Raw genomic sequence first — 14,223 nt, 5'->3', positions numbered from 1 at the left:
TATATATTCCAGTAGCATGGGCGAGCGACGTAATTGTAACCTCAACTTGAGTATCCTCGATGAAAGCGGAGTACAAAAATTAACTTTTTTAAATATCGATTACAACATGCTGTACAATGATATTGAGACTAAAGGGTTTAATGGATTTCTTTGCCTTAAAAGCAATTCATTTCAAAATTAAAAGAAACAGTTTTTTTCGGGGAGCGCGGGTAGACAGTTTACGTCAGGTGATTCGTTAAAGTCGAGGAGTGTTTCACTATCAAATGTGTAAATCATATATGTCATAAAACACTATAAGAAAGTTTTTTGTTACGATCTGCAACATTTGTTCATTTATATAGCAGGGCGAAGTTAAAGCCAGATGTAAAAAGAACCTAATACCGTAATCCTCCTCGTCCATTTATTTAAATCGTATCAAAACGTTTGATACACAATGTTCATTAAATTCATAATTTTGGCGATTTATTAAAACCATATTGGTACATAAAAGTTTAAGATTAGCATAAGTTAAGCAACAACCAGTATGAAGAACAACACCCTTTTTAAATGAGGCAAGACACCCTCTTCACACTGATTATAACCTTGAGAAAGACATTATGCAACTTAAGGCAAAGGAGTTATGCAAAGTTCTTTCAACTCGAGTGTGAATACAACACATTCTTTGTCACTTTTACAAGACAATGGAGGCGAGCAAGTAGAGTAATTACAATATACAATAAAAAGGACATTAGTATAGAAAGCTTACTTCGGGTCAGCCATTTGCTTGTTCGAATGAAAGAGATAGATATCGCGCCGCGACTCCCTTTATTAAACCTTCGTGTGTTTGTGTAAAAGTGTGAAAGACAGGCAACGGTCTTTAGTCTCTGTTGATATTGTTCGCGATTAATATTGAAGTATAACTCCTTCGCCTGCATGTAAACGTGTTACTTTTCCTCATGTTCTCTATATTTCTTTTAGATGGTTGAGACAATGGGATGAGATCGATAAAAGTAAAGGTTAATCTAAACAATTAGATGCGATTTTTGTGAAATGACTTATTAAGTGATGTGCATGTACCTAGCATGTTTAAATTCTTGAATTTCTAATTTGTTAAATCTTTCATACACAGCCTCATATATGTATTACTCTCAGGCCTTCGGTATTATTGTGTTACACGGGACTCCTGGATACCTGAAGCACAGGTCTACGGAGTCTTGTTATCCTTCATGCAGTTTTATGGCTGGGATGAACACTGCGAAGTAGAAACAGGTTTTACTTAGCTTTACTTGATGCACGACAGTCTAAACAAAACCAGTCTGCAAGGCTTGCTTTGATTTGGCGTTAACCTTACACTGGTTTTAAAAGAACAAATATAAATATGTTCGATGGATTAAATGCCGGCTTCGTTATATTTTAACTAAATGCGTTCATTTGCACAGTTACACAGATAATATTTTTAAGTTGTCTGTCGTTCAGCACGCATTATAGGCGAGTAGCTAAATAGTGACGGTGATCAATCCAAGCTCAATCTTGGCAAGTATCGTTTACAAAATAGATCATGTTGAATAAACTTAATTACGCTTTAATAAATAATCAACACACGGTTCGGTTATTGTCACTTGAAAGCTTTCGATCAAAGACGTTCAATGAAATCACAAATCATTTGACGATTAAAAAATGGACATGTTCAAGGGGCAGTTTTTGTTTCAGCTAAAGGGACTTCAGGTTCAGGTAGAGGGTTCAGTTACGTATTTCATCGGATGATAGCATCACGCCCTAGGTCTAAGCGAGTTGAATAGAAGCTTTTTATCCAAACATCCTATTCCTAACTACTGAGTTAGGACAAAGGTCTAGTAACATGCACTGTGCAATTATTATTAATGGATCAGATGCATACTTGATTGTTTTTCCTCTGGTGTCGCACGTATGCATCCTTTCTTGAGTGATCTAAAACAAGTCGCTAGTGTACCATGTTTCTCACTGTAGCAAAATATGTTCGACATGGTGTTTCTGAACGGCAGCCGGAGACACAGTAATTGTATAGGCATGCTTTAAGCTTGTTCGAGAGATAATAACAGTCGGGTTAAACAATATATAGCGAGCTATAGTAAGACCCCCTCCTCTTTAACTGATGATTTACACTTTTAATTGACCGTACTTTCGTATATTGTATGATCATACAGCCAGACTTCCCCCTGTTGCACGTTGTAGTTGGATTGTCATTGCGCCTATGTCAATGCACCTCATTTAATTTCAATATTATAATATAAGCATAATATAAGTAATATGTTATTTCCTTATTCCTCTTTCATTATCATTCATGTTTTATAAATACTTGAACGCTTGAATGCAGATATTTCAAATTAAAACGTAAGTACATAAATAAATTATATATTCATAAATTAATGCAATAGGAATTTTTTGAGACAGATTGATGCTGACGCTCATGCATTTCAACCAAACAAACAATAATTAGTTCAATTTTTGACTGCGGAAATTTCATATAGGATGAAATAACTGATAACAAATTTAACTAGCAGTTTGTTAGCAACACTAAAAACCAGCTGCGCGTGCCAAACTAGTGAACAAAAGGACAGTTCGCTTCGCGTGGCACGCCTTAGCATGGGTTTAGCCTCTTCAAGCTATAATCCTATCGTCGCAACTAACAACCTTTTTCATCTTTTGCGGAAATACGAAGTGCGCATGACAGGAACCGCGCGCCACAGGGGTCATAGTGGTCCTCTGCTGTTTCCAGCATGGCTATGCTAGGTGTAGATGATGTACAAGGTGCGCATATAAAAAGGTCGTATGAAGCGTGCATTGCTTTCTGTCAATGTATCATGTACAGGGTTACCACTTTATATGGAATATTTTTTATCATTGTTATTTTTGAGGGCTGATTAAAAAAAAAATTGGCTTGATTCATCAAAAACGTATGCCATTGAGTGATAAAAATATCCAGTCTTCTATTGTTAGATATTTTGGTCAATAATATCAAATCTGACATAAGATGTCATTCAAAAGAAAAGAACACCCCCAGAAAACCATATTAACAGTTTGATGTCAGTATTAATTTTAAGCTAAGATATTAAAGAAAATGATAGCCTCCCGACAGTGATATGTTACACAGTCAAAGAAATCATTACAGTAAATCATGAAAAGTCATCAATAGCGGGTATGACCTCCAGCAGCCTCTTGCAGCGCCCTCATCCTACATGGCATACCTTGTGAAAAGTTTTTTAGAGTTTGGATGGGGATATCATTCCACGCAGTGATATTTGCCTGTCGCAGTTCATCACTATTTACCGGCCGATGACCATAGCTATTAATTCTGTGAGTTACTTCCGCCCACAGACTTTCAATTGGGTTCATATCTGAGGAGTTTGCAGGCCAGGGCAGTTGCTGAACCCATTGGTTTCGAAGAAAAACAGTGATTCTGCGAGCTCGATGTGGGGTTGCGCAGTCGTCTTGGTACACAAAACTGTTCCTGGAGATGACTCTTACAAATCAAAGCATTGTTTGCTGTAGAATGTCTCTGTAGGAACCCTGGTTGAGGTTGCCTCCTAGAAAAACCAACTGGTTCTGGGCACCGGCATAAAATGCTCTTCAAACAGAGACGTTAACACCCCCTGCTTGCACCCTAGCCAGTACACAATCATCGTTTTATGCCTCTCGTACACGTCGGCGGACACGGATCCGACCATCAACCCTAAAAACTCCATATCTGGCCTCATTACTGAAAACGACGTGATTCCAATGTTTTGGCTGCAAAGGCACGTGTCCCCAGCCTATTGCAGACGTCGCTGTGTATGACCTGCTGTTAACAGTGGTTTCCCTACTGGCCTTCGTGCAAAATAACCGGCTTGCAGTGATCTCTTGTTCACGAGGGATCTTGAAATGGGCGTTTGAATGACCTTCTGCCCCTCTTTTCTGAGGACACTGGTTGTCTTTGTACGACCAGCACGGCGCACTCTGAGGAGAAGGCGATCCTGTCTTCTTGGTGTGATACGCGGACACCCTGGTCGAATTATTGTGGTTGGTGCCCCTTTTGTAGCTTTTCTTTGGAGGACTTTACTAACGGTTCCTGATAAATGTTGCATTGCCTGGCAATAGCTGTCAGTATCTTGCCATTTTCTCCGAGAGCAAGAATCCCATAGTAAGCTGCGTTGCTTAGCTGTCGAACCATATCTTCTTCAAGGTACCTGTCAAGTTTCAGAGCGATATCTTTGTTGCTTCTCTAAATACACTCCAAAGATTGGCCAACCCATGCGTTTTTATACAAGGGCAGAAATTGCCGAAAAGACCACCCCTCACATTTCTGACCACAGAACATGCAACTGCATGCATCAACTGTTTCGACAGTTGTATGGTAATTAGGTAACACACCTGGCTACACATGGAGTGACACCTCAGTTTTGGATTTAAAGTAGTTAGAGAGAAAATGAATATTTTGTAGAAAATAAACTTGCCAAAAAATAATATTCCATATTAAGTAGTAACCCTGTACGTGTAGCTTACAGAAAGGCTTTTCTGCATTTTTTTGTATTTTCCAATTCTCTTGTCATTGAGTTCAGAAATAAATAACTTTTTATTTCGCCGATAACGCGTTCAACAAGAGCCGATGTATTTTCTTCTTCGTATGTCTCTGTTGATCTTGATAATATGAGCCCCGTTTGTACAAATCAGTAATAGCCTACGTATACGGGACTGAATACATAATAATAAAAATTTTATTGACGTCTCACGTTAAAAAAAATAGAACCCACCCTGCTAAGGGTTATTAGAGACTAAAACCTGTGATGGGCCTACAACATTTAAAATGATCACTTATCAATAAAACACACACAAAAAGGACATTACATACAAAACTTTTCAAACCTTCTCTTTGTTGTTACACAAAAAGTCGTGAAAGTTCTTGAATTTTTTGTAAGTAGAATCCCCGTGTAAAACTTCACAGCTTTTACTTTCTTTTTCCATAATCTCATGCTTGAAGTCTTTTCTTAATTTTTAGGCCCCGGGCTATTCTTCAATTTTTTCTTCAAATCTTCATAATGTTTTTTTTCTCGCATTTTTTACCCCCGAGTTTTATTTGCCGATAGTTCGTTATATCCGTTGTTTAACTAAGCATTTCTGTTTTTTATAAAGCACCGTTGATCTCCTAATATTATAGTTTTTCTTCCCGCCTTCGAAATGTTCAGCGCAAACGCGGTGCCCTGCTTTTGATCCAAACCTGCTATATTTTCCTTTCTTTCTACCATATTTTTCATTCTAACGGGTTTGTTGGGAACTTATTAAACCTCATGTGTCGATCTCGCTTACTGTTATTGTAGTAGCGGGACAAAAAGCACGTAAACCCAGCCATGGTTTTTAGCACCGCTGTAAGTGTTTCGACGTAGCAGGGCTCCCCTGCCCACAATGCAATTTCCATTTCCGGAAAAGATGAAAAAGGCTAATTGGGCTTCAAGTGTCGTCTTCCCCTGCTTGAGCTACATCTGGCGGCTACTTTCAAATTGGAGTTAAGATGGCCGACAACTATTGCGGTGCGAATTCAGAACCTTCGGACTATCGGTATGCGTACCCGAATACCGACACGAATGAAAAAGATTAACCAAACTATCATACTGAATTAACCACCATGCCCCTTATGTTTTACTGCTCATTACTTCTGGGAAAGGTTAGACTTACAAGACAACAATATATACAAGGTATTTCTAGTAACGAACTTCATCAAAATTATATTAAAGTAAAATTGATAGTTGTTAAGTGTTTTTCGTAAACAAGTGATTATTATTACTTTATTTAAATACATTCTTTTAAACTTGCTCACAATTTCAGGTAACTAAGGAGTGAATAAGTCCAGCTGTGGAAAGGTTTGAGTGAAATGAATTACGTTGAATGGTACTTCCAGGTCATCTTCATATAAATAATCTCTATGCGTATGTGACTCTATCTGTTTATCTATTTAATATTGTAGTATATTTTCTCTTCCTAGGAAAAGTCAGCGGTATACGCAAGTACACAATGATACACGGGGCCACAAGAGCAATAGTCTTGCTCACGCTTTTCCTGGCCTCTGTGTTCTGCCAGCGAGAAGGCAGTAGGTGTTGCGACAATCCGTGCAGTGACCCAGCACCATCGGCAACTACCAGAGCTATTTTGACACGTATAGACAATTCGGGCAATATTTTCACAGCCTCAAACCAAAGACCTGCAACTAGCACCGTTCCTCTCGAAAATGTGCCTCCCACTGCCGAATTATTGGATTCAAGTGATGGCAGATGAAAAGTTTTGTCTGTACGATGGGAACACTGTAGACTCTGTTGTTAATATAGCATGCTACTGTGATGAATATTGCAACATCTTTGCAACATCTTTGGTTCAAACAAAGCAGAGAAAACCACAAACGGCCAAAACCTAGACAACAGGAATCGCAAAAATGGCACAGAACGGGCCCACCTAAGGGCAGAATTCCCCGCGCGCCTCTAACAATCCTCATTACGAGGAGGTGAGGGAGGTGAGGGAAACCAAGCAGTACACCACGGGCTGTACAGAACGGGCAAACCACATAAACAAACAACTAGAAAGGGGAGCGCACAAAGTCAGGGCCAGGGTGGATTTTAAAGGATGCCCTGGCCACGAAGCTCTCACTTCACAACTGATCGAAATCCAGGACAAGGCATCAGAAGCAATCAAACATACTATCGAACTTCACATAGAGGACTTTTTGAAAAGAGCCAAAGAGAATCATGAAGAGGCCCTAGCCCGCGAAACCAAGGCAGAGGACTTCTATAAGACACACGGGACGTGCGAAATAAACGCAAGCCCTCAACCGACTTCCAACACCAACCCAGATCTACTGGAACAGGTCCGCGCCCTACTCCTTACGATGAAATCCAAGAAGAAAAAGATCGTCACATCCACCAAAGCAAACGCCGCACAGCGGCCACCCTGAAGCACCCCAAATGAACAAGCAGCACTAAATTAAAAACAGCCCTTTTCAGGGCTACACACATGCTCAGGAAAAGCTATACCAAAATGTAACAATCCTCATTACGAGGAGGTGAGGGAGGTGAGGGAAACCAAGCAGTACACCACGGGCTGTACAGAATGGGCAAACCACATAAACAAACAACTAGAAAGGGGAGCGCACAAAGTCAGGGCCAGGGTGGATTTATAGGATGCCCTGGCCACGAAGCTCTCACTTCACAACTGATCGACATCCAGGACAAGGCATCAGAAGCAATCAGACATATACTATCGAACTTCACATAGAGGACTTCTTGAAAAGAGCCAAAGAGTATCATGAAGAGGCCCTAGCCCGCGAATCCAAGACAGAGGACTTCTATAAGATACACGGGACGTACGAAATAAACGCAAGCCCTCAACCGACTTCCAACACCAACCCAGATCTACTGGAACAGGTCCGCGCCCTACTCCTTACGATGAAATCCAAGAAGAAAAAGATCGTCACATCCACCAAAGCAAAACGCCGCACAGCGGCCACCCTGAAGCGCCTCAAATGAACAAGCAGCACTAAATTAAAACAGCCCTTTTCAGGGCTACACACATGCTCAGGAAAAGCTATACCAAAATATTCATACAAAGAAATAAATAAACAACCAGCAAATAAAAGCACTCTTTTGTCCCTTCCCATGGGTGAGAAACCATCTCTATACTTTGAAAGAAATCATCAGAAAAGCGAGAAGCCCAAGGCGCTTCGCTATGCCGAAGGTTCGCTGTGCCGAGGGTTCGCTATGCCGAAGGTTCGCTGTGCCGAGGGTTCGCTATGCCGAAGGTTCGCTGAGCCGAAGGTTCGCTATGCCGAGGGTTCGCTATGCCGATTGTTTTTATTTTGTGCCGAAAGGTTCGCTGCGTCGACGGCTCGCTATGCCGAAGCCATCGTAGAGTTAGATACCCCATACTTTGAAGAAAATATTTTGAAAAAATACCGTTTTTTAGTAAAATAATATATAATAGCATTACTAGCCTTTAATACTACAAAGAACATGCATTACATATTTCGTTACGTATTCTGACATTTAAATAAGTATCTTTATCAGTTCTGAGAGGTACATGTGCTAGTTGGCTAACGCAATTAATTATCAAAAGTAACACAGCACACAAATATAAAACTATATGTCATTAAATCAATAATAAATAGTTATTTTAAAATAGATAATAACAAAAATACGAAGCTAAAATAACTGCATGTGACAATTACGACTACTAAAAGTATAATAATAATAAATAAAAAGATGTTAATTTTACACACACCCAATAACTACAAGTTCGCCAAAAATAATTAGAGAATGTTTTCTTTTCAGTAATTTCCCAAGGTGGGTGACGCCCATAGTGCCAAAAATAATTAATAAATTAACTTACAGAACTGATTATTTAAAGCGATTTAAGATGTTTATGTCCATAAGGATAAACTTTCAATGCGCAGTTTTAACAAATTCAAATGGTACGGATGGAAGAAGAGAACTTTTTAAACTCGTTTATTAAAAAAAAAAGGCCACTGCTCGTCACGTTATATAGCAAGCACAATGGGTGATGGGTAGCCGACTTTTTCGGCACAGCGAACCTTCGGCATAGCGAACCTTTGATTTTGGGGCTCCGGAAAAACTTAGCCGATTTTAGACCAATTTTCCGGTTTTGTCGGCACAGCGAACCCTCGGCACAGCGAACCCTCGGCATAGCGCTGTCCCCATTTTGCCAAGCGATATAGGCCAACGATCAATTTTGTGGCAAGTGTAATATAAGCTTCCTTATATTTGGGGGCAAATCGTTTCGTTGTTGTTTTCAGTCGTGTACTTTTTTAATTTAATCAATAATAAATAGTAATTAGATAGATAATAACAAAAATACGAAGCTAAAATAACTGCATGTGACAATTACGACTACTAAAAGTATAATGATAATAAATAAAAAAGATGTTAATTTTACACACACACAATAACTACAAGTTCGCCAAAAATAATTAGAGAAAGTTTTCTTTTCAGTAATTTCCTAAAGTGGGTGATAGCCATAGTGCCATAGTGCCATAGTGCCACCCGCACGAAAATGCAGTAGTATCGAAGTAGCAAAGAAGCATTAACGCAGTAGTGGTGCGGAGCATATTTGCAGTAGAAATGCAGTATAGCCTACTGCAATTCTACTTCAAAAATTACATAGGGTTGTACAGAGGAGGAGCATTAATGCAGTAGATTAGCAGCATGATAGAAGCATGTTTCAAATATGCTAATTAGCTCCCCCATCGAAGCAGATTTGAAGCATGTTTGCAGTATGATTGCAGTAGTCTACTGCGCTGGAGTATCTACTTCGTTTTCGTGCGGGCATAGTGCCAAAAATAATTAATAAATTAGCTTACAGAACTGATTATTTAAAGCGATTTAAGATGTTTATGTCCATAAGGATATACTTTCAATGCGCAGTTTTAACAAATTCAAATGGTATGGATGGAAGAAGAGAACTTTTTAAACTCGTTTATTTAAAAAAAAAAGGCCACTGCTCGTCACGTTATATAAGCACAATGGGTGATGGGTAGCCGAATTATTCGGCGCAGCGAACCCTCGGCACAGCGAACCAGATCCTTTCGGCACAGCGAACCTTCGGCATAGCGAACCTTTGATTTTGGGGCTCCGGAAAAACTTAGCCGATTTTAGACCAATTTTCCGGTTTTGTCGGCACAACCCTCGGCACAGCGAACCCTCGGCATAGCGCGCTGTCCCCTACCGGCAAAATGAATGAAGGCTTTTACTCAAAAATCAATTTAACTGATATATTATTTAATTTATATTTAACACACAGAATAAACCTGTATGTTTACGTAATTGTATATACAAATACGCAATTATATATGCATAAAATATAGTGTGTAATGCATGTTCTTTGTAGTATTAAAGGCTAGTAATGCTATTATATATTATTTTAATAAAAAAAGATATTTTTTCAAAATATTTTCTTCAAAGTATGGGGTATCTAACTCTACGATGGCTTCGGCATAGCGAGCCGTCGACGCAGCGAACCTTTCGGCACAAAATAAAAACAATCGGCATAGCGAACCTTCGGCTCAGCGAACCTTCGGCATAGCGAACCCTCGGCACAGCGAACCTTCGGCATAGCGAAGCTATGCTCATATATATAAAAACATTAGAAAATAAATAATTCGGAGAATACTCGCCCGGCTTTAACACCACCGGGATCTAATTAACTAAAAAAGGACAAGAAACACATCTGCTGAACCGTCTATCTCAAACCTTATTAAAAGCTACGAGCTATTAGGATGAAAATAACCAGCCGCTTGGCCGAAAACAAAGTAACAGTGGCTCCCCTAATATCAATACCACCCTCCCGAGAACTAGAGGATAACCTCACACCTCGAATCCTAATCTCCAAATAAATTTCATCCAATCAGAAAAGACCGTGAGTGTCGACCAATCAACGGACGCCCTAGACTATTTAGTAACCAGAGGGCAACCTGCAAAATCAGTTCTACTTCGACCATTGAGCAATCAACACGTCGTTGTCAGAACTCCTTGGTTCACATTAGTGACACGCAGGTGACTGTCCTCACCACCTAACTGTGCCGCTGTCAGTAAGCAACACCTCCACCTAAGCGAGATACTTTCGTGGATTCACTATATCGCCAAGCGGGACACTTGTGAACGTACTCTCTCACTGTGATCTGCCTAGCAAATACACACATACAAAGACGAGACACCTTTGTAAGGACGAGACGTCCTCGCACAAAAGTGCACTTACAATCTGCGTAAGCAGACACACACTCACAAAGGCAAGACACCTTTGATGAGAACCTGGTTCTCTCCACCTGGGGAAAACCATTTGCTGCTATACAGCACTGACCACCCCCTCACCCCCCCCCCCCTTTTTTCGGACTCTGCAGCTGATGAAGGTCACTTGTTGATCGAAAAGCGCTTTCTGCAACCAGTCCACCCCCTCCCCCCTCCAGGCTGTACGTCTCTCGTACAAACCTTCTCTGGTCACTTTCATACAGAGGTGAGACGCCTCTTTCTACACCACGCTGAAGTGAGACGCCTCACACAGTACACTGTACACGGCTACGCACACTCAATCCGTCAGATATAACTATAAACTGATATATCAAATCACTCCTTTACACAAGCGTAACGGAGGAAAATCCAAGGGAATTAGAGCATCAATTCTCAATCCCGAGCGTCCAACAAACAATCTCTAAGCTTTTAACTAGTGGCGCTGTCAATACACACGTCCCCAGGGGCCCAGCCTTGGATTGTGTTATTTTGATTAGAGGTAGTTAAACAAAGGCATGAGCCGACCACCCCCAAACACCTGTCCACCCTTCCCCTTCCCTCGACAGGCGTGCCAATCACGAAATGCCCTTTTCAGGGCACCCTATGTAGATCAGTATCTATAAATCTCATGGGCCTACTATGTAGGTGAGACACCTACCTTCCTATCAGAGACGATCTTTCCTTATAATAAAGGCGAGAAGCCTAACACACTCTAAAAGTCGCTCTCAACTATGCAAGGGGCGCTGTCAAAATACACGTCCTCGGAGGCCCATTTCTGAATCGTGTTATTTTGGTAAAGTGGAATCTAACTAGGGCATGAGCCGACCACCCCCATATGTATGTTGAGTTTAGTACTCTTATATGCTTTACAATGATTTTTCCTTTTTCTTTTACTTGGAATTTTAAGCAAATACTAAGGGGACTTTTTGCTGAGCGTAGAAGTACCTGTACATCAAAAGAAAAACGCTCTCCTGCTAGTCGAGATCAAACTTGTAAAATAAGTAAAACTTTAGTTAGCTCAGCTTCAGATATTTGATATGACGAAAACCGTATCAAATGATAGCCGATAATTCAGACATCACCAATCTAATGCTCGAAGCATATTCAAACTCGAAGAAAGCGTTTTTGTATTGAAAATTGAAATGCAACGTTCTTGAAAATGATATGTAAAGTGTGCACTTGTATAAAATCAAGACATATATCTATCAGTAGATAGACCTATATACATGTAAATTAGATGTTGCCACAAAAGCTAATAAATGTATACTGATAACAAAGTGACTGCAGTGTAAGGGAACAAAAAATTAATAAAGTCCAAGTTGTTTTACTTCTTGAATAACACACATTTCGAATTTAACGAGATCAAAATTAACTGTAAGATAATTTCCTGAATGATCTAACTACCATCAAAGAATGATGAAAAACAACTTACTGATAAACACAAAGGCATCTGAAAGGAAATAAAGCAACATCATGAAAAAAGAATCCCCAAGGTTAAGCACGTATGCCAAAGCGTCCCTTTATTTGACATGCATTACAGGGATTGGACAGTGTGACTGTTTGATTATTATGGGATAGATCTTTGGGTGTAAATTAAAATGCAGGGTGTTCTCGCCTGTGAACCAGTAGGAAAGAATGAAAACAATTGGACCAAGATACCTGTACATGTAGAATTTAACCTTTTTGCTAGTCGAAATCAAACTTGTAAAACACGTAAAAACATGGAAAGGGCAGCATATGTCTGACATTTGATGAAATCGGTAACAATTAAAAGCAGGTAATTCAGACATCACCATCACCAATATGCCTGAAGCATATCCAAACTCGAAAAGTGTTTTTTAATTGAAAAATTAGTGAAACGTCATTGAAAATGATAAACAAAATTTCAAAATAAAGTCCAAATTGTTTTACTTCTGGAATTACACATATTTCGAATTTAACGAGATAAAAATCAACTGTAAGATAGGTTTCTGCCTGATCTAACTACCATCAAAGAATAACAAAAAAAGTAATTACTGCTAAACACAAACACATCTGAAAAGAAATAGAGCCAAATCACGAAAAACTAATCTCTAAGGTGTAACACGTATGCCAAAGCGTTCTTGATTCGACATGCATTGCAAGGATTGGCCAGTATTACTTTTTTATTATTATGGTATATATATTAAGGTCTAAATAAAAAGGCAGGGTATTCTCGACCATGTACCATTAGAAAAAAAAAATAAAAAACGATTGTACCAAGATAGAATTTAACTTTTTTGCTAGTCGAAATCAAACTTGTAAAACGCGTAAAACCATGGTATGAGCATTAGATGTTTGACATCTGATTAAATCCGTATCAAATGAAAGCAGTTAATTCAGACGCCATGAATCAATTGCCTGAAGCATATTCAAACTCGAAAAGTGTTTTTATATTGAAAAATTGAAATGTAATATCATTGGAAATGATAAGTACACTTGTATAAAGTCAAGCCCGTTTTTAGCCACGCATATCTTTTAGTAGATAGGTGTACACATGTACATGTATATTCACGTTGATGAGTTGTTGCCACAAAAGCTAGCACATGTATATTGGTAAAAATAACTGCGGTCTAAGGGAATAAAATAAGATTTGAAATAAAAGGATGCAAAGACAAAATTGTGTTACTTTTGGAATAACAATAAGAGTTGTTTGAGTTATTTGATTTCAATTATGAACTTGTGAAGGAAGTCCACAAGAATGTATTTAGAGAGAAATATTTATTCTACATTTCTGAAATGGGGAATTGTCTTTGAAAGTTGGTCAATCTTGGGTGCAGGAAGTGGCGGAGGAAAGGGGGCAAAAATAAATCTACTCCTGTCCTTTTTCTGAGAGTGAATTCACAGAGATTTAGATCGATCCAGAGATTTAGATTTAGATCGACCTAACTCCCTGGGGGTTCACGCTAAATTGCAGTCAGACGAGCGCGCACCATAGTTAATTACCCCCTCACAGCTTTTAGTAGGCGGGGCAGACGGTTAAGCCAGCTAAGCTGGCAGTAATCTAGTCAGACACCGCACAGGGATAGCTCGATCTGAAATCTATGGGAATGCATGGGGTCTAATTGTCTTTTGAATGAATATTTCCACACATTAAATTCGATTCCTATGAGCTATTTTTAACTATGATTGAGATAAGAAGTAAATGATCCTTGAAGTTTAATTTAAGTTTTCATGTTTGATACATGTACGCAAATGTTTTATTGGTACTATTCTCAAACATCATAGTCTTACAGAAATTAAAAAAAAAAAAAAAAAGCTTGAGAGGGCATGTTTTATCTAAATCATTGCAGTATTTGAACAAACATGCGCTCACACACACTTAAAAACATATTTCAAATTTAACGAGATCGAAATCACCTGTTATATACATGTAGGTAGGTTCTTACTTGATTTAACTATCAGTAAATAATGACAAAAAAAAAAGTAATTA

The sequence above is a fragment of the Lingula anatina genome, chromosome 3 (genome assembly GCF_051362555.1).
Source record: "Lingula anatina isolate TDL-2025a chromosome 3, LinAna3.0, whole genome shotgun sequence".
Taxonomy (NCBI): Eukaryota; Metazoa; Brachiopoda; class Lingulata; order Lingulida; family Lingulidae; genus Lingula; species Lingula anatina.
This window is presented reverse-complemented; position numbering follows the sequence as displayed.